Raw genomic sequence first — 1,126 nt, 5'->3', positions numbered from 1 at the left:
CCCTCCGCGCGCTCGGTCCTAGCGCCGCCCTGGCCCGGCCCAGGGGGGAGGCCCGCCCCCCTTCCCGGCCTGCCCCGGGGCGCCCCCACGCCCCTCACCCACAGCCTCTGCACATCTTGTCCCGGGGCGGATCTGCCCTTCAGCTCTCAAGGCGCGTCCCACCCAGTTCCCAAACCCTCGCCTACGGTGTTCCCAACGTAGGCGCTCACCCACTGCTCCAGCCCTTTACCCAGCCGAGACCCTACCTCATCACAATTCCCGTCTGCAACTACTACCCAGGCCCAGCTTCATCCCTCTTCCTTCCTCCTTGTCCCAGTCCCAAGTCCACTTCATTCCAATTGGGCCCAGCCCCACTCCATGCTTCATTTCTCTTGTCTCAGCCTCACCGTCATCCCTGGTCCATCCCAAACCAGTTTAAACCCATTTCCGTCCCAACCCCCAAACCCAGCCCAGTTGGAACCCTGGCCCATCTGCAGCCCATCCCCACCTCTGAAAGGCCCATCGCTAGTCCATCCCTAGTTCATTTCTAGTCCATCCCTATCACCATCCACTACCACTTGTGTCTCCACCCCAAATCCACCCATTTCTTTCCCTGCCTACCCCAACCCCATTCTCAGCACGCACCTCCAAACATGCAGTCAGCCATGCTAGCGGCACCTTCCTCAGTCCAGCCTATCCTATTCCCATTGGGATCTCAGTTCCCAACCACACCCCTCCATCCCTGCTTCCTGGACCAGGCCCAACCCCAACCCAGCTCATTACCCCAGCATTCAGAACTTCTTCCCCATCCCTGCTCCACCCCTATTCTGAGCACCCCTCCCTTACTTGCTGCCTCCAGATGGGGCCAGCCTAGGAATTCCCTTTGCCTTCTCTCCCAAGCCTCTGGCCTCTCAGAGGAATCCCAAATAGAGTTCTGGAAGCAGCATCTAACCCCAGACTCCCAGGGCAGGGTTCCTCCAAGGACACTCCAGGGCCAGTCCCCTGGCACCTTTATTTCCCAGAGCTCTGAGCACAGAAGTCCCCTGCGTGGGAGTGAGCACCGTTGCCAGGACCTCCTGGAACATCTCCACTCCTTGCTGAGGTGCGACCCTGAACTCCCCCTCTTTTCCCCCCAGCTCTAAGAAGC

The sequence above is a fragment of the Suricata suricatta genome, chromosome 6 (assembly GCF_006229205.1).
Source record: "Suricata suricatta isolate VVHF042 chromosome 6, meerkat_22Aug2017_6uvM2_HiC, whole genome shotgun sequence".
NCBI lineage: Eukaryota > Metazoa > Chordata > Mammalia > Carnivora > Herpestidae > Suricata > Suricata suricatta.
The sequence above is the reverse complement of the archived record's forward strand: the minus strand, read 5'-3'. Positions refer to the sequence as shown.